The 26,510-nt window shown below is 38.8% G+C and overlaps 1 long non-coding RNA gene across 2 annotated transcripts in view; it reads right to left on the bottom strand.

Moving 5' to 3' along the window:
• Positions 1 to 2,934: 2,934 nt before the first annotated feature.
• The window catches only part of LOC143443343 (uncharacterized), a 217,428-nt gene continuing 193,852 nt past the window's right edge, over positions 2,935 to 26,510 (bottom strand). Inside the window, exons 4-5 of one of the 2 annotated variants that reach the window (XR_013112230.1) lie at positions 7,197 to 7,358; positions 2,935 to 3,609 (exon numbers count right to left, since the gene is read on the bottom strand). This is a non-coding gene — a long non-coding RNA (uncharacterized LOC143443343). Of the gene's footprint in view, positions 3,610 to 7,082; positions 7,359 to 26,510 lie in introns of those variants that run through there. The other variant, XR_013112229.1, reaches the window with a different exon arrangement.

Genomic DNA, 26,510 nt, shown 5'->3' with positions numbered 1-26,510 from the left:
AGCCCAGTTCTTTCAGCAAACAAACACCAGGCAGCTGTAGTTTAGTCCTGAAGAAACCACCAGGCTTCCCAACCCCAACCCGCTTGAGGTGAGGCCACAGAAGCAGCAAGCTGCCACGAGAACCTTGAGAGAAGTTCTTTGGTGAGTTTCTCTCAATGGTGATGTTATTACAAGTTGAGCTCAACAATGCTATGTAAGGAGAACCAATATATGCATGTTGTTAATGAAGAATAATGAGGCGGAGCAAACGAGACCAAGATTCAGTGCTCGTCTCCCACTGTCTGTGGGTTCACATTTTTATAGTCCTTCATCAAGAGTCCTTTCACGTGTTTGCTACATCCACACACCCTTTTACCCATGTCTGCTTCAGGAAAACAGTCTTTCACGTGTCTGCTTTAGTAAGACATCTTTTCATCTGTGTGCCCCAGCAAAACATCATTTGACAAAACTAACTTTCCAAAGAACTAGAAGTTTCCACTTCAACTCATTAGGTTACTTTATGTTTTCAATGCTGTCTTAGTTTGGTTTTCACTGCTGTGATAAATACCATGACCAACAGCAATTTGTGGGAAGGAAAAGATTTATTTGACTTACACATGACAGCTCACCATTGAAGGAATCTGAGGCAGGAAGCTGGTGGTGAGGACTAAAGCAGAGACCATAGCTAAAGCTTGCTTACTAGCTTGTTCAGCTACCTTTACTTACAGTTTTACTTGCCATGGGTTCATGGTACCGCTCACAGTGGACTGGATCTTCCTACAATCAGTTACCAATTAAAATTCCTTACAGACATGCCCAGAGGCCAACCTGGTGAAGATGTTTCTTCAGCTGTGTTTTCCCCCCAGCTGTATCAAGTAGTCAACCAAAGAAAGCTAAGCAGGACAATTGCTAAATGTTTAGTTGTGTATTCTACAAAGAACTGTAAGTATACTAACTTCACTTCGTCCATCACCCTAAGGTGGAGTTACTTGATTCCATTTTACATTCCTGGAAAGTGAAGCTGAGAGAGTTTTATAACCATTTCAAGATGACCTAGCAACTAAATAGTGGAGTGTTAAATCCCACAAATAAGGTAAAGAAAAAGACACGAAACAGGGTGCCATGCTTTGGGGACCCCTTTGTAAAATCATGCATCTTGATACCTAACATAAACTTTCCATTTCTTGTAAACTCTGTTTCTTCCCATGAAAATAATATGAGTTGAGGCAGGTGACACTGGTAACTGTTGTTTGAATATTCATTTGACCCTTTGTTTTGTGTCAAGTCTTTTAGAAAGCAGACATCCTTCTTGCTAAAATTTCAAACTTTCTCCTTTCAGGGCCATAATCATCAGCAAAGCCATTCACTAGAGCACAAGTCAGTAAATATCACCTCGGTCACTGTTTGGTATAACAGGAGTGACAAGGTTATAATCCACAATCTGTCCATTGGGAGGATTTATTTCTATGATTAACTCTCTGGACCATTCCCCTTCAGGTTGGATTTCAGGATAGTCTATTTCCAACTTGTACCTTCATTTTGTACTAATCCGTTTGTGAGGCTAGTGTGATTCCTGTTCTGTTTATTACTTATGAGAATGAGGAACAGATTCTCGGACAGTAGAGGTGGATGACATGAGGGTCTGACCAGAATGACCATGTATTCTGCTTACTCTCACCTGACTTTACAGCCTGAAGGTTCAACAACCTAGGTTCATGTTGAGCCATTGTGGCTGCATGGTTCTGCCCAGTAAGCAGTCCCATAAGTAGCAGCTATTTTTCAATAAGTGTTTACTCTCCCCTGAGGATAGTATGGACTTGATCCATTAAATTAAGAATGTAAATTTTGAATTCTCTATAAGAACTTGTCCAGGACTGGAGAGATGGCTCAGTGGTTAAGAGCACTGACTGATCTTCCAGGGGTCCTGAGTTCAATTCCCAGCAACCACATGGTGGCTTACAACCATCTGTAATGGGATCCTGAAGCCTCTTTTGATATTAATGAAGACAGCTACAATGTATTCATATACATAAAATAAATAAATGCTTTAAAAAAAAAAAGAACTTGTCCAAAACATGGCAATATGGTATTTATTCCACCACAGGAATTACCAGAACAATTAATTCTTTGATGTCTAGAACCCACATGAAAGAGCCATTTGTACCACAGTCTGAGTGTATTAAAAGGCCTTGATCTGCTGCTACTTAAGAAATAATGTGGTATGATTGATGCAAAAGTGTTATGTAAATGAGCCTCAACCAGAATATATGTAGGATCTCTACTAAAGACCTTATCTACAAAGGTATTGTTGTTCATCTCGACAACAACTGAAAAAGAAAAGAACTAACTTTGCTCTCTTCTGTTGCTATGATAAAATACTTAGACAAAAACGACTGAAGGGACAAAGGGTTTATTGTGACTCACAGTCCAAGGTATAGCAGAGAAGTCAAGGTGTCAGAAGTCCAAAGCTCCCAGAACCAGGATGCAGAAAGCCAATGAATGCTTGCTGCTTCTTAGTCCTCCTTTTCATGTCTGTCTGCTGCCTTCCCTCTTTCCTCCCTCCTTCTTTCCTTCCTCCTTCTCTTCCTTCCTCCTTCTCTTCCTTCCTCCTTCTCTTCCTTCCTTTCAACTCGATTGTTTTGATTCTTTGTGAGTTTTACACAATGTATTCCAATTCTACTCGTCCCCCAGTGTCTCATGGAGGCATTTTCTCAACTGAAGCTCCTTTCTCTGTGGTAACTCAAGTTTGTGTCAGGTTGACACAAAACCAGCCAGTACACTTTAGATATTTGAGGACTTGGTCTTCAGTTGGTGGTACTGTGTGGGGAGGTGCCAGTGCCTTGCTGAAAGAAGCACATTACTAGGAGTGGACTTCGAGAGTTCACGGCCTTTGTCATTCTTCCAGTTTGCTTTCTTTGCTCTGTGCTTGAGATTAATGTGATCCCTTAATTTTCTTCTGCCACCACGCCTGCTACTTGCTGCCATGTCTATTCCCTTCCATGATGGACTCTTATCACTCTGAAATCATAATCTAAAAATAAACTCTTTCAGAAGTTGATTTTGGTCATGAGGTTTTAACACAACAATGAAAAAAGTAACTAAAGCATGTGGAAAGTCTAAAGTCTCTTAAATGCAAACGCTGCAAAATCTAACCCAAATACATACCTCTAACATTTAATGGCACAGATGAAACATTACTATTCCCAAATGGAAGAATTATGGTATAACAAAAAATGTTAAAGCTAAAGCAAGATGAAAACAGATTGGGTAAACACTGAGTCTTGTGGCTCCATGTCCAGCATCTGAGGCTCATAATGCAATCAGTCAAGATTCGAAGGTTTTGGGCATCCTCTTTCTTGAACTCTGCCATTTTCAGCACACAGAGCTTTCCTCTATGCTTTGGTGTACATCTCACAAAACTGGAAGCCCTCCTCGGTGTATGTCTCATGAAACTGGATATTCCAAGAACTTGAAGTCTCTACTGAAGCTTAGATTTCATATTCACAGCTCTACCCAGTGGTCTCTTGGGCCTGTTTTCAGGAACACTGAACCTGCATTTTCACTGAACCACACATTTTCCTGGTTTCAGCTGCTCTTCATGTCTTCATCAAGATCGTGCAGTTTTAATACCTGAAAACCCATTATCATTGGACAGATTAGATAAGTGATTAGTACCAGCAGGGCAGAGAATATGTAGGAGGTATTGTTAGTCACTGAGTATTGCTGTGACAAAATACCCAAGAAAACTGTCTAAAAAAGGAAAAAAAAAAAAAAAAACAAAAAAAACCTCTAAATCTAATTTTATCCTCTGGTTCCAGAGATCTCATTCCGAAGTTACTTGGCTTTAATCTCTCTGGGCAATGATAACATTGGACATCAAGTCAAGCAGCATGTGGTAGAATGGAGGAGTAGATTTCCTCATGGTTGCAAGGGACGGACAGAAGGGGTGGTGTGGAGAAAGAGAAAGAGAAGGAGGGATAAGACATGTGCTTCAAAGTCATGCCTCAGGTCACCTGCTTTCTTTAATTAGCCCCTCACTCCTAATAGTCCATCTAGCTATGAACTCACCAGGGTTTAATGCTGTTTTCCTTCAGTCACATCACAATGACATCTATGGTGGAGTCTAAGCATTCAACATAGGTGCATTTGGGAAGACATTTCATTCACATTACATATACATACACATACATCATATACATACACATACATATATCGACATTTGCATCTATATCTATGTCTACATCTATAATTAGGTGACAGGGTTTTTTATTTGAGACAAATATTCTAAAACTGTGGTGTCTATAAAATTTTGAGTATATCGAATTTAAATTGAACACTACAAATAGGTGTGTTTTATGGTATGATAATTATACCCCCAATATAGTTGAAAAAATAATAGAAAGAAAATGGATAAATTCTATATTTGAGTGTCTAAATTCCCTCTACAGAAAAGATGAGAAGAAAGGCATAAATGGAACTGGTAATGCAGTAACTGGAAAGTCTGTCATGTTTGTTGACTGCAGATGTGCAGTGTATTGCTACACAATGACCCTGGCTTTGTCTATATTAGGGCAAGATGGACTGGTTTTCTTTTCCTCCCATTATTACCATCTTTCCTGATTGTGGTGTTAATCCCCTGGGAGACTATGCTGAGAAAAGGGATAGCATCCTGATCTCAGCAGCAAGGTTTTAATAGCATTGAGGCCTGGCACTCTGGGCCACATGAGTTCCTATGTGCTGGACATGCCTTCTTGCTCTCACATGTGGATTTCCTGGAATGTTATAGAGACACATTAATAGGCTGGCGTCTTTGAGGTTGGGTGTAACATTTCAGATATGAATGTGAATCGTACAGTAAGAAAACACAGGTCTGTTACTAAAGATGATTATGAGTTACCGCCCATTCTTAAAAAGTAAAAAAGACTAGAAATGAAACTATAAAACTCCAAAGTGGTGGTTCTCAATCTTCCTAATGCTGTGACCCTTCAACACTGTTCCTTGTGGTTGTGGTGATCCCAATCATAAAATTATTTTCATTGCTACTTCACAACTGTAATTTTATTACTGTTATGAATCATAATGTAAATATCTGTGTTTTCAAATGGTCTTAGGTAACCCCTGTGAAAGGATTGTGACTCCCAAGTTCAGAAACATTGCTCTAGAGATTCTGTAGGCAGTGAGAGAAGGACCAAAGGGAACAGGCAGCCATGGTGAATGTATTCTCTATTTCTTATTTATTTATTTATTTTGCTGTGATAAAATATCATGACTAGGGCAACTTAGGAAAGGAAGAGTTTATTTGGGCTCATGGTTCCAGAAGATTAAGAGTTTATCACCATCCAGGTAGGGAAGTGTGGCAGGTAAGCATGGTGGCGGGAGCTGGGAACCGAGAGCTGAGAACTCACATCTCAAACCACAGGAATGAAATAGGGCGTGAATTAGGGATGGCAAATAGCATTTAAAACCGAAAAACCCACCCTGAGTGAGTGACACATGTCCCCTTGGAAGGCCACCCCTCCTAAATCTACCCAAACAATATTGCTAGCTAGAGAACTAAGTGTTCAAAGAGGAGAGCCTATTGGGGGGCAATTCTCACTCCAGCCAGCAGAGTAAGAAACAGGGAGATGGCCTTTCCTTCTGTCTCTGCTCCACACCTTGTCTTCATATTTCCTCCTGTGAGTATGTTGTTCCCCCTTCTAAGAAGGACTGAAGCATCCTCACTTTGGTCTTCCTTCTTCTTGAGCTTCATGTGGTCTGTGAATTGTATCTTGAGTATTCTGAGCTTTTGGGCTAATATCCACTTATCAGTGAGTCCATACCATGTGTGTTCTTTTGTGACTAGGTTACCTCACTCAGGATGATATTTTCAAGTTCCATCCACTTGCCTGCAATTTTCATGAAGTAATTGTTTTTAATAGCTGAGTAGTGTTCCACTGCATAAATGTACCATATTTTCTGTATCCATTCCTCTGTTGAGGGAAATCTAGGTTGTTTCCAGCTTCTGGCTATTATAAATATGGCTGCTATGAACATAGTGGAGCATGTGTCCTTATTACAAGTTGGAGCATCTTCTGAGTATATGTCCAGGAGTGGTATAGCTGGGTCCTCAGGTAGGGGATTCATCTCATATACAGTCACCAAACCTGGACACTATTGCAGATGCTGGGAAGTGCTTGCTGACAGGACCCTGGTTATGGCTGCCTCCTGAGGGGCTCTGTCAGAGCCTGACAAATACAGAGGGATACTTGTAGCCAACCATTGGACTGAGTACAGGGTCCTCAATGGAGGAGTTGGAAAAGGTCTGAAGGAGTTGAAGGGGTTTGCAGCCCTGTGGGGGGAGCAACAGTATCAACAGGCCAGAACCCCTGGAGCTCTTGGGGACTGGACCCCAACCAAAGAGTAGACATGGAGAAACCCATGGCTCCAGCTGCATATGTGGCAGAGGATGGCCTTGTTGGACATCAGCGGGAGAAGTGGCTCTTGGTCCTGTGAGGGTTCGATGCCCCAATGTAGGGGAATGCCAGCACAGGAAGGAAGGAGTGGGTGAGTGGGTGGGTGGGGGAGCACCCTCATAGAGGTAGGGGGAGGGGGATAGAATAGGGGGATTCCAGAGGGGAGACCTGGAGAGGGGATAACATTTGAAATGTAAATAAAGAAAATATACAATTAAAAAAAGGAAAGAAAGACAGAAACAGGGAGACTCCAAAAGAGATCATCTGGACTCTACATGAACCTGCTAGAAGAAGGCTTTAAGATGACTCACTAGGTCACAAAATCAAAAAAAAAAAAAAAAAAAAAAACAAGTGACTTGAGATAATTAAACCGTCATACCAAGAATATAATCACCAGATAACATGTCACACTAGGAGATATTTTTGTAAGGAAGTAGGCATTCATTTCCTCAGAGGAGATTAGCCATTGATCTCTTTTTAATGCTGTATAGATTTGGTCTGTGACTTGAAGAAGTTACATTCCTTTGGCCCCAAACCATCAAAATGCCAGGGTTACTGATCTCTGTAAGCTGCTGAGTAAGTCAGCCAGAGCCTACAATCCTCCCCCAGGTCTGTTCTTCCCAAACTGTTTCCTGACTCATCCCAGCCACTCTGAGTGAGCTTGGGGGGTGAGTGGGTGGTGACAATGAGTGGAAAATTTGAAAATTCTCAGAATCATGTTTTCTGAGGCATTCACCAAGGAAATAGGAAGTTGGTATACTTCACCAGCTACTGTCTCCAGTTTACGAATACATGTCTTCTCTCATCCAGGAGGGATTTACTCATAGTATGATATCTGTAAAAAGCCAGTGATGAGTCTGCCTGAAGTACAGTTGTTTCTTCCAGTTCCTTGTCACTGCTGAGATGGTTGTCTGCTTCTACCTGCGTCTACGTTACATGAGAAAGAGTACAAATGAGTGGAGGGAAATGAGTTACTTCCATGACCATATTTGGACTCATTCATCACAAGCTAAGAGACACACATTATGCCAAGAACCCAAATTCCTAGTGAAAATCCAATACTGGCTACCCAATTTTGTTTTTCTTCAATGTAGAATATTGGAAAGGTTCTGTGGAAGATGATCATAACAGCTAATATTTACCAAATTCTCATTCTTAGTAAATAAGTACTTTACATATGTCAACTCATTTAATGCATGCATTCTATTCTTTAGAATAAATTTTATTTTATCACATAGAATTAATAGATGAGAGTCTGAGCCATGATAATTATTCATGCTAATTATTATGTATTCTATAAATATTGTGAAACTCTGAGTTTTCTGACTGCAGATGCAACACGACAAGCTGGCCCAAACTCCTTCTGCCACAATGTTTACATGATGGGTAGTATTCTGTAGTATCCTAAAACTGTGAGCCACAGTAGACCATTTGTACTTCAAGTTGATTTAGTTAGAATATTATCACAGTAACAAGACAAGAAACTAAGAGAACTGGTACCAAGAAATGGAGCCATTGCCCCAATCAACCTGGCCATGTGGTTTTTAGGCCTTTGAAAGTGTTTTCACTGGCATATGGAAGAATTTTGAACTTCAGACTAGAGAAGCTTGACAAAATTGGAAACAGGGCTTAAGAGGACATTCTGGTAGAAGTTTGAAAGACAAGACTGATGTGAGTGCAGATAGTGGAGGTTCAGGTCAGAGGGGAACAAGGACTCTATCAGGAATTAGGATAGGACTCTTGTTTGATACTTTGGCCAATAATCTTCATTTTGTCTGTGTTCTGAGAACTTGAGAGAAAGTGAATTTAAGGATAACAGAGCAATTGGTTTGGCAGAGAAAAGTTCAACACAGATCATTATTCAGGCAGTGGTGTGGCTCCTTTTACTGCATTTATCTAGGTCTACACTGAACAGAAAAAAGCCAAAAGTTAGAAAGAAAGACATGAACAATGTGTGACTTGGAGAAGAAGAAAAGAGCTAGTGCAAGTTAGACTGCCACAAAGGTATGTGCTAAGAGACAGGCTATAACTGGTAGTGAGAAACATGCTGCCCTTAGAAGTCCTAAGGGAAGAATGCTCACTCAGCTCTAACTTGTGGAAAACATACATTTGCTTGAAACAAAAGAGCTTGAACTGAGAATTCAGCTAAGTGGTCTTCAGAAACAACTGCCTAGGACAGTGTTTCCTTGGGACCAGCACAAAGAACTTCATCCAAGGGATCCAGGCAGCATCTCAAGGAATCAGTAACCTTGATAGAGTTGTCCGTATGGTCCCTGTTTCACAGACATAAAAGATGCAAGATCAAGGGAGTCATGGGCCACCATTTTATAGATTATTCTTGGCTAGGCAATGTATGGCAGCAGCAGAGTCCTGGAAGGAAGCCCTGAGAAGACAATGTGTGATGTGAAGGTGAAGCCCAATTTAGAATGGAGACCCAAGAACCTTAGAGATTCCTGCACAGGACATGTATGGAAGAAAAGCTGTCTGCATGGAAAAAAAATTGAATCAAGAGAGAGATTGTCTATGTAGCAAATAGCAGAGTTGGAAGGATGTAACTACCCAATGCCTTTGGAGTCCACATATGTCTATTGTAAGTCCCAGGTGCTGTATATTTTCCTTCCAACTGACAGTTTTGATACGGACTTGAGTCTCAGATGACACTTGGACTCTGTAGTTTTAAATAACATTAGTCATCCTTTAAGGAATTTGATATATAATTACTGTAAAAATTAACCATGCTTCTTCTTTGAAAGCCCTACTCTTATGATCTTCTGTGCCTCATTTTCTTTTGAGTGTTTCTCTTTTCCTAACCCTTATGTCTAAGCCTATGCTAAAATATCTTCATTGAACTTGTGTCTATGCCATAAATCTGCTAGCTCTTAAATTCTTACCTTTATCAAACCAGCAACTCATGATTTGGTTTAGGATAAGATCCCTTAAAGTCCAGGGGACATCCTTGGGTTTCCATGGGTATTAATCAGAAGTGTTTCTGTGCTCCAATGCTGACAGATTCACCCAGAAGACAAGCCTCCAAACACACCAAACAGAATTTTTAGATTATGATTAGTCTTTGGGCATGAATGCTTTGGCTTGATCAAGTTTTGGTGGTAAAATCCACCTCACATCTTTGTTTAGACTAGCATGACACCATGCCTTGGTCCCTAGACCACATAAAAAGGGAGAAGCTTGCCAAGCATGGGCATTTATCTCTCTCTGCTGCCTAACTGTGGATACGAGGTAACTGGCCTCAAGTTTCTGCTGCTAGACTTACATATGGTGGAAAATACCCTGGTACTGTGAGCCAAAATAATCGATTTCTCCCTTGCTTTTGTCAGTGTATTTTGTTACAACAAGGAGATAAGATACCTAATGTTACATAGATGCAGCTTTAACAGGAAGGTAGCTGGTCTGTGGCAGCAAGATGGTTCAGTGGGTAAAAGGACTTGCCATCAAGCCTGACATCTGAGTTTGATCCTTGGGACCCCACATGGTGGAAAGAAAAAAAAAACACTTGCAAATTGTTCTCTTATACACATAAAAATGCAGACAAATTTGAGGAGACCCTCTGTTACCTACTGAAGTCCTGGATTACAAACTCTATAGAACTGTGTTGAGAGTTCATGATAAAAATGGCAATGAGTGATGTGGGCTTTCTGGTTTCTAGCCAGTCTTGGGATAGCTTGCCGCTTCTCAGTCCTTATTTTGAGCAGGGCTGACTTTTGGCATTCTTCCCATTATTCAGAATCTCCTGAGAAAATATTCTCAGTTGGTAGCAAATTGTAGCATTTGACAAAGTACTTTAATGAGCTAAAGTAATTTGGCCTCTTCTCTACTAGACTTAAAGCATGACTCATTCAAAGGCATCCCTGACCCTCCCAGAGGGGTCCTGTGGTTATCTGTGATGCAGAGTTGGTGCTGAGGAGTGAGGGTGGGAGGAGATGCTTCAATCAGGGATCCTTGTAGCCTCCACATTTGTGCCTCACATCCTGTCATCTTCTTTCTCTGCATATCACATCCCTATGTAAGTAGGAGGAGGATGGTTATCATTCCAGTAAATTTCCTGTCTATATTTTAATCTGCCGAGTGTCCCAATTATGCAAACTTTATCTCAGCATCTGAAATCTGCTGTTAATAAACCTGCCAGACACATACGCATATATCAATCGTGATGAAAAAAAAAAAAGTCAACGTTTCCAGCTCGTTATAAAAGTTTTGTGAGGGTGAGCATGGCGCTGAAGGGGTTGGGAAAATTCAGGATGTGAGTAGACATTCCTCTGGGAGATCAGAGGCTTGGGAGAAAATATATTTTTATGTAGGCTGATATTAAATCTGGAAGGAAAGGTAAATACGTCTCCTGTGAGTAGACGATGAAGCATAGAAGATGCTTGGTAGGCAGGAGGAAGGTTGTCTATAGTAGATGTGGGCTGAGGAAGAAAGAAACTTCAATGGAAAGTGAGAACAGAGAGAAAGCAGCCTTCCTAAAATTAACTAGCTGGTGAGAAGTTTCAGCTGCACAGAACACAGGTTGCAGATGAGAGGAAACCTGAGTCCTTTGTGTATTATGAGCTCTCCCTTTTATCTTGAAAAAAGTGTTAACTTAGAATTTAACATTTAAATTGTGCATATACTTATTTTGGTCACAATAGATAATGTTTTGTTTAGAAACCAAGGCTTTAAGATGTGTGGTTCTCAAATGTAGGAGATAGCTGTTGGGTGTGCATTAGTTCATCTTAATACAAAATGGACTCTATTTTTGTAGGTTTGTGTATATACATATTTTCTTTTGGGGGAAAAGGGGGAGGGGGAAGTATCTGGGAGGAATTAGCAGAGAGGAAAGAATGCAATTGAAATATATTGTATAAAATTTTCAAAATAAAAATTAGTATTTTGCAATCCAAAGACTATGTTCATAATAAATTAAAATGAACAATAAAATGAAACAACAAGTAAAACAAAATTCAGATGAACATTTGAGAAGATTGTGTGATCAGTTTTCTTTGTTAAATTTTATTTCAATATCTTTATTGTTTTCTTCTTTCAGATATACATTCCTGTATGGTTTGTGTAGGAACTTCTATGGATAACCAAGTCCCCAAATCTTCACACCTTTGAAAAATGCTATTGTTTTCTCTCATTCATTAACAGCAGTTTGTTTGGGTATTATCTGCATGCACATTGTTGCTTTCCCTTCTTGTTTGAAGATTTGAGTAAACTATTGTCTGTCTCCATGAGCCTCAGAGAGTCTAAGATTTTTTTTCTTCATCTAGTTTTATTGTGTTAATATGTCATAATGACACTGGTGCTTATGAGCGGAATTCATTCATCACTTTTGGTATTTGGAACCCATGTCTGATCTACGTATGTTGGTCCTCATTTCTGTGACTATCTCTTGTAATTCTATTAGTATTCTTCCAGCCACTTTAATGAAACTTCTCTCCAACATGTTTAAATTATTTTCCAGGTCTCTAAGTTCATCTATTGCTTTCTTTTTATGTCTGTGTCTTTCTCTGGTGTGTTTTTGGACATTAACCTTTCACCTTGTTAGATGCAGAGGGCAGCAGCACACCTGTTTAAGGACATGGCATTAGCATCCTTAAATCTTCACCTGAGGACTGGAGTCACAATGCAAACACTGCATCGTGGGTTTTAATGTGCCGTACAGGAAGCATTGTATTGTACCCTAAGCTCTCCAGTCTCATCTTGGTTACTTTTATTAATATGTAGTCTTAAAATATAGGCACCTGAACCTAAATATATAAAAAAGTTAAAATTAAAGGGAAAACAAATGATTATATACCCACTACAGTATTAGTGTAAGGCAGCATTATATAACAGGGATAAGAACTGATGAGGAGAAACTGATAGAGTCTGACAGCAAGTCTAACATCACAGGCAGAGGAAGGGACTTTCATACAAAGGAACAAAACCAAACAGAGAAATCATGAAGGGATACTCACAACTTAAGATTGTCTTCAGGTAATTGGGGAAGAACAAATTATCCAGGGTTTCTTGTTGACTTTAGTTGACATGTGCTGAACACTTCTATATTGTACACAAATAAGTGCAGAACTTGAACTAGCAGATACTGTAGACTTACTGGAAGTAGCTGGTGTAAGGAGGAAAGAGGGAGGATATTTGGGTGATGTGGTTGAGTGATGGCTGTTGTCACCAGCATTGGACTCTTGATATTTCATTCACTCACTTCATACTTTTCCAAAAGGGATCTCAAACAAAAGATGGGAATGTAAGAATATGAGGCAATTTGTGAGCGGGATACAGGAAAGGGGGAAAAACTGAATTTGGAGAAAATTCACTTTGGTTGAAGTGTTGATCTCCCTACCTCTGGAAAACATGGCATTGTGGAGAGATGATGTCTTTCCAACATTAATTATGATAATTATACTGTCCTCTGCACATCCTCAAACGGGAGTGTTTCCTTTTACTTTCACTTTATTTCATAGCATGTATATGTTATTTAGATCCCAATAATAAAATGCTGACCTCACCTTCAACAATCCTGGTATACTCCTTTAATGACAATCTTCTAACAGCAAAACTTTCTTGACCCTTTGATACATGCCAGGCTATTCTATGTATTTTGGATGCATGGTAATGGTCTAAATTTCTACAATAAGCTGGGGCAAAATTCACCTTTTATAGCCAAAGAAACTGTAGCATAGAACAGTCAAGAAACTTTTTCAGGATTGCAAAGTTTATATTAAGTTATAGGTCAGAATATGAGCCCAAGTTGTCAGGCTCTGGAGATTTTTTTCTTTGCCAAGTAAGTAATTTGGGTACATCTAGGTATGGTCAAGATGACCCAGAGCAGTGAAATATGTTCCCACAGAACTCCATGCACCTCTGCCTGGTAATCAAATTTGAAATAGACTACTGAGGCAGAAAGGAAGCAGTGACATTTGACTTAGAAAAGCTGTGTTCTGATACATTTTCCATGCAGCCATGTGGTTTTCTGGGTGTCACTTTTAATTCCTTTAGTCTCAAACTTCTTAAACTCAGACAAAAATGCTTTTCTTGACTATAAGATTTTGGTGCTATCAAATGAAACCAGGTTAGTCAAGAGTTTGGCAGACATGAAGGATATGTGGACATCAGTAACTGCTATGGCTGTCATGGTATGATGAGTTATCAGCTTAGAGTAAGCCTATAGTATTTCTGTCACTTCCAAAGTCAGCATACTAATTTTTCTATGTCACTGGGAAAGTAAAAACAGGAAGCATCCCAGCCGGGTAATAGAGGCCTGGAGTAATTGACTTAAGTCAGAGGGCACATTTCCCCAGGCCAACTGTAGTAATTACACCGTTTGGGAAAGACCATAGAAGGCTAACGTGGTGATAATATTACAGGGTATAATATTAGAAGGAATGTCCATATTCTTTGGATTTAGTGAACTGCATTCCTTGTGCTATATCTCAGACTTCCAAAGAGACAAGTAATTGTTGAACTCATATGTCTTGCTCTAAAGGATCCACAGGGAAACTCTTCCCTTTATAAAACTTAAAGTGAACATGTCTGAGCTCCAAGCCACAAGTTTAAATTCACTTCACATCAGGGTGACTTAATCTACTCCTAATGACTCTTCAAACACTGAAGAGGAAGACATAGGTCAAGTTGGGATGTTCCCAGGAGATGCATCAGGCTCGAATCACAGCCACAGCAGACACCCTCTGATGGGTGGATGACTCTGCAGTAGACACATGGAAGACATAAGTCATAGAGCATGCAATCCAGGGAAAAGCAGGCGAAAACATATGTTTAACAGAAATATCCCAAAGAACATTCATTTGCCATTTAAAAGTTGTAAGAATTATTTTTCTCTTAACAAGTGTTCTATATATGTTGGCTACAAGGCTCCCAGTAAGATAAATTTGGGATGTTAGATTTTTTTTTTGATATCCACGATGTAATTGCTTGATTAATCTCCCTTCTGCCTGGTGATTTGGAGGTGTTTAAACTTAGTTTCTAATATAATCATGCTAAGTTCTTCATGATTTGTTATTGTCTCCTAATTTCGTTAATTTAAGATTTCTATATTTTGAATCATTTTGGTGGGACACATGCAAATTTGTACAAATACCAAACTCATAATTATTGTTCAGTTGTGACTATGTCATGTCCACTATTTATTCTTATTAAAATGCTTTGCTGAGAAGTAAATTCTGTCTGATACTAAGAGTGCATATAATCTCGGTTTGAATTGTGGTTTTATGGAATGTATTTGTTTCTCCTTTAATTTCAACATTCTTGTGTATTAAGATTTAGGAGTGTTTTTAAGTTGTATTATGAACACTATTTTACTCATGTCATATTCTAATTTCTCATGGACTTTCAATAGTTAAAGATAATTTGCATCTGTTTATTGTGGTAAATGATATATGCCTTTATATGTTTTATAGAACCTTTTGTTTTTAGTTTTTTTTTTTTCACCTTCTGTGATCTATTGAAAATAACAGGTTTTTGCTGTTGTTGTTGCTGCTGCTGTTTTTTTTTTTTTTTTCTTTGAGACAGGATCTCATAATATAACTCCAGTTGAACTACAACTCACTGTTCTGCCTTGGCCTGCAGCCTGCTGTGCACAGAGGTCACAGGCGTACATGGCCAAATCCAGGTGTTTTGTTTGATTTGTTTTTCATAATAAGCAACTGAGCCCAGAATCAGTTACATGAGAGGCAAGTATTCTACCTCTGAGCTCTTCCCCTAGTCTCCTGCCTCTTTTAAAATACATTTTTACTTTTGAGAGAAGGTTTTTCTAAGTTTTCTAGGCTGGCCTTGAACATATGATTATTCTGCTTCTCTTCTTGAGAAGCTGAAATTACAGGTGTGTCCATTGTGCCTTGCTAGCTATGCCAAAGTTTTTGTTTCTTTGTATTAGTTAAATATATATATATATTTAAAACTATTATGCTGGAATACATGGATAACAATTTTAATCTTAGTGTTTACTTTGAATTTATAACATACATTTAACTATATATTTTAAAATAAACTTGAAAAGCATGCTCCCCCATACCTACTATAACTAGATTGTTTTTCATTTTTTATTGGTTATTTTATCTATTTACATTTTAAATGTTATCCCCCTTCCCAGTTTCCCCTCCACAAGCCCCCTATCCCCTCCAGCCTTGGCTCTACCTCTATGAGGGTGCTCCCTCACCCACCCACCCACCCATCCACTACTGCCTCAGTGCCCTAGCATTCTCCTATTCTGGGTCATCAAGCCTCCATAGGAACAAGGGGCTCCCCTCCTAGTGATGTCAGATAAGGCAAGCCTCTGCTACATATTCAACTGGAGCCATGGGTACCTCCTGTGTACTTTTTGGTTGGTGGTTTAGTCCCTGGGAACTTTGGGGGTGGTGGTGGATCTGGTTGGTTGACATTGTTGTTCTTCCTATGATGTTTTGAACCCCTTCAGCTCCTATAGTCCTTGGCCTAACTTCTCCATTGGGGTCCCCACACTCAGTCCAATGATTGACTATATACATCCGCATCTGTATTGGTCCAGCACTGGCAGAAGCCTCTCAGGGGACAGCTATATTGGGCTCCTGTCAATAAGCACTTCTTGGCATCAACAATAGTGTCTGGGTTTGGTGTCATCAGATGGGATAGATCCCTACCTAGGTGGAATCACCTCTGAATGGCCTTTCCTTCAGTTTCTACTCCACTCTTTGTCCCTGCATTTCCTTTTGACGGGAGAAATTCTGGGTTAATATTTTTGAGGTGGGAGGGTGGCCCCGTTCTTCAACTGGGAGCTCTGCCTATCTACTGGGTATGGTCTCTACAGGTTCTATCTCCCCTTTTTTGGGTGTTACAGCTAATGTCCTTTTTGTTGGGTCCTGCGAACCTCTTGGGTCCCTGGCATCTGGAACTTTCTAGTGGCTACCGTCAGTTCCCCCTCCCCCACTGCTACATATCTACTTTCAAATTCCTGACCTTCTGTACTTCTCCCCATCTCTTTCCATATCTGAACTGCCCCGCTTCACCTCCCCCTCCTCTCTTCCTGCCAGAGATTATTCTTTTTCCCTTACTTAGTAGGACTGTAGCATTCACACTTTGGTGTGATCTTCTTTCTTCTTAGGTTTCATATGGTCTGTGAGTTGTATTGTGGGTATTCTGAGCTTCTTTTTGGCTAATATCCACTTATCAGTGAGTATATACCATGTATGTTCTTTTGTAACTGGATTACCTCACTTAGGATGATTTCAAGTTCCATCCATTTGCCTATGAATTTCATGAAATCATTGTTTTTAATAGTTGAGTAGTATTCTAGTATGTAAATGTACCACATTTTCTGTATCCATTCCTCTGTTGAAGGACATCTGGGTTGTTTCCAGCTTCTGGCTATTATAAATAAGGCAGCCATGAACATAGTGGAGTATGTGTCCTTATTATATGTTGAAGCATATTTTCAGTATATGCCCAAAAGTGGTGTAGCTGGATCCTCAGGTAGAACTATTTCCAAAATACCCTCTTTAGTAGTAGCTGTGACAAGCCAGGATTGGCCATCCAACCCAAAACACCAATGAAAGTGATAGCAAAGGCAGATAAAGGAATTTAGTCAAGGTTTTTGAAGAGAAATAAATAGCTGGAGGAGAAAAAATGGAGAAGAGGAAGAGGAAAAATGCCAAGCTATTTGAGTTAAGCTGGCATTGAAGTCAGTCACAAGGCAGACTGAGAAGCACTTGATGGGGAGGGGAGGCTTACAGATGGAGTAAGGAAGAACTAATTACTAGAAGGGGCACACTTGCTCCAGACAGTATCTGAAAGATGGAAGAGAATAGAAAGGGAAAGTCATGTCTTAGAAAAATGAACAAATGTGACAGAGCCTCCTGGTAGCCACAGAGTGACTGCATACAGTTACTCTGGAAGGAAAACCACACTGTCACATTAAGGTTAGCCCCCTCTCCCGTCAGCACAGTTTAGGGTAGACCTGCTTTCTGAAGAGACAGTCACTTGAAAGGTTATCAATATGACCAACTAGATTAACTCTTAGAGGAAGAGACAATGGCATATCTCTTTACCATGGCAGGAGGAGGTAGATAGCAATATGTTACATAGAAGTCTGGAGATGGTCCTGCCACAGTGACATCCTGGGTCAAAGACTAAGCAAGTATCTAGGCTCTCCCTCGCTTCAGGATTGGAAGTGCAGACTTCAGTTTCTTGGCACTCATCCACATAATTATTTCAAATGCCTCTAGGAAACTTGGATTTAGGAACCATCCAGTTCTGACACAGGGACGATAACACAAGCTTTTAGAATATAGATTTTATTTTTTAAAAATAGCCATAAACAAATCCAGACTATAAATAATAAACTCACTCTTCCAATCAAGAGATGATCCTATAGACTAAAAAGCTTCAAGAGCTTTTAGAGAACCATGACCTCAGGATACCATTTAAACTGTTAAACTGCATCCTAGACAGTTATAGTCTATTCTCTCAAATAAGTTAAGTTTATTCTTAGTTCATACAAGAAACATTCATGTCAAAATTAGAAAATCATACCAAATTTCATATAATGCAATGAAATTAGGTAACAACAGAAAGAAAACTTTGAAAACTATTTATTAATTATTAGTCATAATGCTTGCACTATTTGGTCCTGGTCAGAAACTCCTTTCATGTGTCTAAAAGTCTGTGATGACTTGAAAGAGAAATGTTTCTTATAGCCTCTGGACTTTATGAATACCTGGTCTCCAGTTAATGTTATTTGGGGGAGATTTAGGAGGTGCAGCCTCGCTGGAGGAAGAGTGTTACTAGGAATGGGCTGTGAGTTTAGAAGCTTACTTCCACTCTCAGTTATTTCTCTGTTCTTGTGATGGAGGATGTGAGCTCTTGGCCACCATACATGCTGCTCACTGTCTTGCCTTTCTACTCTGATGGACCTTTGGAAGCATAAGCCAAAACAAAGTCTTTCTTCTATAACTTGGTTTGGTCATAATGTTTTAATTGCAGCAACCGAAGAGGAACTGATACAAATTTCAAATATATTTCCTACTTTTTCTTTCAAGTTCAGGGTATCAAGTTTCATATTGAGATTCTCAGTCAATTTGGAGTTTTACAAAAGGTGAGAAATAAGAATCTAGTTTTATTCTTCTGCACATAGCTATTCAAATACCTGGAAAGTAAAACTTATTTCCAAACAACCAATGAAGCAGAGGGAAAAAAAAAAAACCTTAAAAATGAAATACAAAACAATCATTTTTATTTATACATTTGTAAATAAAATATAATTAAATTACATTCTTCTTCCCTTTTCTTCTCCAGCCTCCCCACAATTACCATCTCTCCAACTCCATACATGTCCACTCCTAACTCTTAAACTGATACACTCCTCTTTTTGATTGGTATTGTTACACACATGTTTGCATATGTATGCATAAATGAGCAAGTAAAACTTGCTGAGGCTGTTTTTTTGTTGTTTGTTCATATATTATTTCAGGATTTACTACTTTGTATTGAATAATCAATAAGGGGGCTTATTCCTGAGAAAGGCTAATTCTCTCTCAGCACTTATTATTTGTGTACACTTTTTTGTATAGAGGTGAGACTCACTATAAAATGTTTTTCTCTTCGGCATTAGACATCTCCTGATATTGCCACTATTCAAGAGTTTTCTTTTTTAATGCAGCCATTTGCAGAAGACACCACGACTTCCTGGTATTCTGGCTTTCACCATCTTTATTCATCTCTTCCATGATGTTCCCTGAGCTATAGATGCAGGAGCTGTTCTGCAGATGTATCCATTGTGGCTAGACTCACCCACATCTGTCGATCTCTACATTGTGTTCCTTTGTGGTTTCCTTTGATGAAAGATAATAGCTAAATTTATCTTCATGTATAAGATTAAGATTTAGAATGTAGTTAGGAATGCTGGCCTAGCAAAGAGTCAGTAGTAGATTCCCTTCTAAGATTCAAGACCTCACTGGCCAAAGAAAGTTGGCTAGATTTGTAGTATGAGGCTTGATTTCCCTCTTGTTAAATGAACTTTAAATCCACTTAGATATTTGTTGGTTACTGGAAACATCTAAGTGTCCCTTATTGTACCTATTCATATATTGTACCATGCAGATCCATGTTGTGCTTTGTAGGTGTCATAGCTGGGTATGATTCTTAATAGCTTCTCTCTTGGCAGCTTCCATAGTATTCCATGGAAGCTAGACGGCAAGAGGAGGCTTTTAGGCTGATAACTAATCTAGCAAAAGCAGTTTACAGACATAATGTAATACCATTCAGAATATCCACAACAGTCTTCACAGAAATAGAAAAAAGAATATAATTAATATGGAACCAGGAGAGACCCCAGGTAGCCAAAGCAATCCTGAGCAAAAAGAAATACTGGAGGGATTGTTGTTCCAGTCTTTAAGACACATTATAGAGCCATAGTAATAGAAAAGCATGGTACTGGCATAAAACAGGCATGCAGAGCAGTGGAATAAAATAAAAGACCCAAATATGAGTACTCATAGGAACAGCTACTGATATTTGACAAAGGGGCAAGAAATGTACATTGAAAAAAATGCCGAGGGACACAAAACAAAATAAAACATGCATGGGAAAAAAGACAAAATTTTCAACAGATGATGATGAAAAAATGGATATCCACATGGAGAATAGTGAAATTAGAGCCATTTATATCACTCTGCATAAAAATTAGATCCAAGTATGTCAAAGATCTCAATTTCAAACAGTACTAGAAGAAAATATGGGTGACATCCTACAAGATACACATGTAGGAAAGGACTTGGTGAACAAGACTCCAGAGCTAATAAATGAGTCAACAACTGACAACTGCAGCCATATACAGCTAAGATGCTTCTGGACTGCTATGGAAGCAATCAAGTGAGTCATGAAGAAACTCACAGAATGGGAGGACATCGTTGTCACGTATACACCTGACAGAGGATTGATATCCAGAATATATAAAAACAAACAAACCACCACCACCAACAACAGCAAAATACAAACAAACAAACAAACAAACGAACAGTGAAGCAAACAAATAAACCGAAAACAAAATTAGCTGAAAAAGGGGTGTTGGGTGTTCAAGATCTAAACAGAGTTCTCCATAGAAATAAAAATACCTAAGAAACACCTCAAAAACTGTTCATCTTCTTTGGGAGTTGTGGAAATGCAAATTAAAACAACTGAGATTTCATCTTATCTTTGTCAGAATGGCTAAGATAAACAAAACAACTAACAACAAATGCTGGAAAGATGTATGAAAAGGGAAATTTCATTAACTTTTGGTAGAAATGCAAGCTGGTACAGCCATTCTGGAAATCCATATGGAGAAATTATACATATATACATATATACGTATATACATATATATATATACATATATATACGTATATACGTATACACATATACACGTACACACGTACACACATACACACGTACACACGTACACACGTACACACATACACACATACACACATATATACATATATACTTATATACATATATATGTGTGTGTGTCTGTGTATATGTGTATATCTATGTGTGTGTATGTATATGTGTGTGCATGTGTGTGTGTATCAGAAAAACTAAAACCAAATCGACCATATAACCCAGCTGTACTACTCCTTGGCATTTCCCAGTGGACTAGATTTCCTGTTCCACAGACACTTTCTTGGCGGTATGTATCATCATGCTACTCACAACAGCCAGGAAATGGGGAAAAGAACCCTAATGTCTTCCAACAGATGAATGGGTAATGGGTGGCATATATACACAGTGGAATACTATTACATTGTAAAGAAAAACAAAATAATGACATTTACAGTGAATTGAAGAGCCTTGAAAAGATTATATTGAGTTATGAAACCCAGACATGGATAGAGAGACACTGCACACTCCTCATTTGTGGGTTCCAGCTCCAAATTCTCAGATGAAAGTACAGTGTTCAAAATGATATAAATGTAGAACTAGGAAAGTATAAAGGGGCAGTGTGCACATAGTGCTTAAGAGGGCTTAAGAAGGATGCAGTTGATAGGAAGCTGGAAATAGAAAGACAGGGATACCAACTGGGAATAGGTAGGAGAGACAATAAAGAAGAAGAGGTGGTGGCACACGCCTTTAATCCCAGCACTTGGGAGGCAGAGGCAGGCGGATTTCTGAGTTCGAGGCTAGCTTGGTCTACAAAGTGAGTTCCAGGACAGCCAAGGCTAACAGAGAAACCCTGTCACAAAAAACAAAAAAAAAAAAGAGAGAGAAAAGAAGAAGAAGAAGAAGAAGAAGAAGAAGAAGAAGAAGAAGAAGAAGAAGAAGAAGAAGAAGAAGAAGAAGAAGAAGAAGAAGAAGAGAAGGAGGAGGAAGAGGAGAAGGAGGAGGAGGAAGAGGAAGAGGAGGAGGAGGAAGAGGAAGAGGAGGAGGAGGAGGAGGAGAAGGAGGAGGAGAAGGAGGAGGGAGGTACAAAAAACATCAAAGTTTCTTGATAATACCTCAAGGAATAATGTTACATTTACCTAAAAATTACACACAATGCATATTAGTGTAAATGCACACACACACACACACACACACACACACACACACACACACTCACACACTCCTCCCAAAGAAAGTTATGTCACTTGGGCTGACAAGTTATGCTCTTCATAAGAATCATAGACTAACAAAATCTCCAATACCAGGCATGAAAAGAACTTCTCCAGTGATTGGTCAGGGTGGTCTAGTAACTCATAAATGAGTATGTATGTTACTGTTACCCTTGCTTGCCTCTCAGAGGACGAAGGCAAGCCCTTATTGAAAACACTGTACACTTATAACACAGAACTTGATTATTTGAACTGGACCTAATCTAAACCTAAAATACTTTGAGAAAATAAAAGTAAAACAGAATTGCAGCACACCAAACTTTACTGGAGTGAAAACAGCTGTAAGAGACGAGCTTATTAAAATCAGCAACTACATCACAAAAAAGAAGGTCCTCCAACAAGCACTGCACGGCAAAGAGTTAGGAATACAAGAAAAACAAAACCCAAAGTTAATACAAGGAAAGAAATGATTAAAAGCTAAGCAGAAATACACAAAATACAGACTAAATAAGGAAGAGCTGGATATTTTGGAAGATAAAATATTGACAAGTTCTTAGCTAGACAAACTAAGAAAAACAAAAGGAGATAAAATAAAACCAGATGAAAAAGATATATTACAACTGACAGACAAGGGAGTGTTAGAGATTATTATAAACAACTATTTGCCAAAAAATGGATTACCCAGAAGAAAAGTGGAAATACATCTTACCAACACTGAATCATGAAGAAATAGAACCCTAAAATTGGGAGTGTAATTCAGTGGAACAGTGTGTACTTAATATGTGCAAAGGCCTGGGCTTGATCCCAGCATAACTTAAGAGATAAAGAAAATGTAAAATAAATACCAACAATTAGAAGTAAGACTTGATTAATAGAATAGCAGAAAGCCACTGAGTAAAGAAATGCCCACGACCAAATATCAAACACACAAAATAGATCCAGTACCAGATTTTCTTAGAATAGTTCAAAATATTGAAAAGGAGAGGATTGTGTTGTCCTCATTCTATGAAGACAACATTACCCCAATACAGAAATGAGACATGACACAGCAACAGCAAAAACCTACAGGGATATCCTCAGCGAAGAGAGATTAAAAACTTCAATAAAACGCTGGCACACATTTAGAAGGCTGTCGTCTCTGATGTAGGATTTGTTTCAGAGATTCAAGGATGTCCCATCTATACGTATCAAAGAATGTGACAAGTCATGGCAGCAACATGGTTAGCAACAAACATGTGAGCACTTCACCAGCAGATCGGAACAGTCCTCTTAAAATGTATCATTCTTTCATGATCAAAACTTTGAACAAATTAGACACAGAGGAATGTACCTAAAGATGACCTAAACAAGTCTACAGCTAGCATCATACCCATGATAGTTTCAAGGAGAATGTCTTTCATAGTCTATAGTGTTTGAATACTTGGTTCTTACTTGGTAGTATTCTTTGTGAGGGATGGCAGTGTGGCCTTGTTGGAGGAAGTATATCACTGGGGATGGACTTTGAGATTACATAACCCCATACTACTTCTAGTTTTCTTTCTCTGTGCTTGTGCTTGAGGGCGTGAGCTTCTTCCTCTGACTATCATGCTTGCTGCCCATGGCTCCTTCCTTTCATGGACTTTTATTTTTTTGGAACCATAAGCTCAAACTCTTCCTTTTATAAGTTGCCTTGGTCATGGTATTTTATCATAGCAATAGAAGATGAATTAATACAGTACTAATTAGAGAACTTTTCTATGACTCAGAATAAGACACAAGCCCATTTTCATTTCCAGTTTGATACAAGTCAAAATGGACCAAAGATATAAATCTAAGATCTTAAGACCTGAAATTAAGAAAGAGCTTGAAGATAACATAGGGGAATTAGTTCCAAACTTTGGAAGTGACAAAACATTTTTAAAAATTATATCTATCTAAAGCATAGGAAACAACAACAAAAAGTAGACAAGAGGATTTACATAAAAGAGACTGTGGTATGGTATGGGGTTTATACATTTATCTTATAGCTCTAATTGTTCGCTTATTACAGCCTGAAGTCACCAGAGAGGAAAACCTGGATAGAAGAATTACCTAGGTCAGATAGGCCTGTGAGTAAATTTATGAGGGATTATCTTTATATTAATTGATGCAGAAGACCAAGGCGACTGTGGGCAGTACCAGCCTGACTTTGTCGGATTCAAGTGAGTTCCTTGGTCAGAGGTAATGCTGTGTGGAATAGCAAGTATGCTTGTATTGAATTCCTGCCTTGACTTCCTTCATAGGTAGACTGTAACCTGAAATAAACAAAATAAACACTTCCTTCCCCTAAGTTACTTCTGCCCATGGTGTTTGTGCTAACAATAGAAACTAGCACAACTTTACTCTGCAAATTTGGGATGCTGAGGCAGAAGGATCTTAAATTTGAGATCATCCTGGACTAACAAGGAAATTTAAGGTCACAGAAAGTTTTATAGTAAAATTGTTACCTAAAAAACTAACACATGTATACACACAAAAAGACACAGATACAGACACAAACACAGGCACAAACACAGATACAGACAGACAGACAGACAGACAGACAGACAGACAGACAGACAGAAAGATAGACAGACAGACTACAAAAATAAAAGTGCTGGAGTAGAGTTCAGTGGTGCCTAGCATGTGCAAGGCATAAAATGAAAACATTAAAAATAGAACAAACAAAATAAAGCAGAAACTTAACAGAATATCAGCAACAAGTAAGACTTTTCTGCAATGGTAAAGGAAATAATTCACAGAACAAAGAAGGCTGCAGAAGGAAAGTGCCACAGTCTGTACCTCTGACAAGGTGCCAACAGTCAGAATATATAAGGATCTCAGACAACTGAGCAGTTGAAATGACAGGCAGCAGTTGATTTTTAAAATAGACTTTTTAAGCATCTCTGATAAGGAGATACACAATGGCAAGACATTATATGAACAATGTTCAGAGTCGCCAACCACCATGGACCCAGAACCCAAAACACAAGGAAGATGTTCTTTACTCCAGTCAGAATGGCTGCCATCAGGAAGAAAACAAAAACCAAACCAACCAACCAAAACCAAAAAAGCAAATGCAGTAAAGATGTGGAGAAAAAGAAACTCTTATATAGTGTTTATTAATATAGCCATTGTTGAAGCTGAATGAAGATTCCTCAAAATCCCAAGTAGTTCTGTCCAGTAACCTCACTGCTTGATCTACAGCCAAAGGAAATGCTCCCTGTGCACTCCGATATTGACGGCAGCCCTGTTCACCACAGCCATGGCAGAGAAAACACTTAAGTGTTGATTAGCTCATAGATGAGTAGAGTAATTGTGGTACATTAATCACAACTGAATACCATTCAACCATAAAAGGAAACATGTCATTTGTAGCGACATTTACAGAACTGAAACTTGTGTTGCGTGAAACAAACAAGAGCCAGAGTGACACATGTCACAGTATTCACTAATTATATGCAATCTGAGAAAGTCCCTCTCACAACAGATGAAAGGCAAGAAGTGGGTACCAGAGGGCAAGAGGGGTGTGGGGTGCACAGAGAATGGGGAGGCTAATGAACCAGCAGTACATAGAAGAGGTCAGGTCTGGTGTACAATGGCAGGTTTATTATTATTTTTATTTATTTTATTTATTTTTTAAATATTCCTTCATAACTCTTTGCACTTGAGAATTTTTTATATGATGCTTAGGTATCTAAGACTATAAATTAAGTATATATCCAAGACTATAAATTAAGTTACTGATAGCAAATCATGGAGAAATTAGTTCTAAAACACCTATTTGATACACACATATTTTTACCATCTGCTAAAGTCGGAAGCAAATCTGTACATTAATGAGGTGAATATATCTTGTTTATTTTCACATAAAGAACTGGATCTTAAATGGATCCCTGATGCTATTTGTCTTAGGGTTTTACTGCCGTGAAGAGACACCATGAGGCAACTCTTATAAAGGACAACATTTAATTGGGACTGGTTTACAGATTCAGAAGTTTAGTCCATTATCATCAAGGCAGGAACATGGCAGCATCCAGGCAAGCATGGTGCAGGAGGAGCTAAAAAAAAAAAAAAAAAGTTCTACATCTTCATCTGAAGGCTACTAGCAGAATACTGACTTCCAGGCAGCTAAGGTGAGGGTCTTAAGCCCACACCCACAGTGACACATCCATTCCAACAAGGCCACACCTCCTAATTGTGCCACTCCCTGGGCCAAACACATACAAACCATCACACACTAATGGATATCAGGCACCTCTTGTCTGTGATGAGAATGTTGTTTGTTCATGCATTTGTTTGTTTTTGTAAATACATTAGTAGGAAATAATATCAATGTATTTAAGACCATTTCAGAAGTTGCTGGATGTTAACGCTAAGCTAAAATTAATTTAATAATATTTTTAAAGGAAACTTATCCAAAGATTTTAAAAATCAAACATTCTAACACAGTATAAGGAATAGATATACTGGTGTGATTCTGTAAATGTACAATTATGTTTCTGCAAGAGAAGAGAATGTATGT

This window comes from Arvicanthis niloticus, chromosome 8 (genome assembly GCF_011762505.2).
Source record: "Arvicanthis niloticus isolate mArvNil1 chromosome 8, mArvNil1.pat.X, whole genome shotgun sequence".
In the NCBI taxonomy this organism is placed as follows: Eukaryota; Metazoa; Chordata; class Mammalia; order Rodentia; family Muridae; genus Arvicanthis; species Arvicanthis niloticus.
The sequence above is the reverse complement of the archived record's forward strand: the minus strand, read 5'-3'. Positions and strand labels throughout refer to the sequence as shown.